Source organism: Hippocampus comes, unplaced genomic scaffold (assembly GCF_001891065.2).
Source record: "Hippocampus comes isolate QL1 unplaced genomic scaffold, H_comes_QL1_v1.1 scaffold277, whole genome shotgun sequence".
NCBI lineage: Eukaryota > Metazoa > Chordata > Actinopteri > Syngnathiformes > Syngnathidae > Hippocampus > Hippocampus comes.
In genome coordinates this window covers 129,852-130,347 of record NW_017805365.1, presented here as the reverse complement: position 1 = coordinate 130,347, position 496 = coordinate 129,852, and positions in this window count along the sequence as shown.

The following is a 496-nucleotide window of genomic DNA, read 5'->3' as shown; positions in this document are numbered from 1 at the left end:
AATAATAATACATTTCATTTAGAAACACCTTTCAAAACACTCACGGACACTTGACAAGCAAAACAAGAACAATAAAACCACAGATACAATTATAAATAATAAAAGGAGAGATTAATTTAAACTGAATATGCGATTTTCAATAGCAACATAGCACATGGTTGGGCAGGGAGGCCTGTGAACCCAAACACCAACGAATGACACAATGAGCAACAGGTGTGCCACTGCAGGAAGAGCCCTACAGCGCCACCTGTTGGTCACCAACAAAACAACACCTCCAAAGACTTTCTTCCATTTTTTTTTCTTTTTTAAAAAAAAGGGAAGTTCAGACGATGATCGCTCGACACGTTTGTATCATGTTCTCTTTATTCGAATCCCAACTTGAAGTTTTTCAATGACAGTCAAGAGCCGTGCACACGCGCGCACAGACAGAGGAAGAGAGTGAGAGGCGACCGGTCGTCAGGTTGTTTTGGTTGGTGTGCTCAGCGTGCAGTAACCC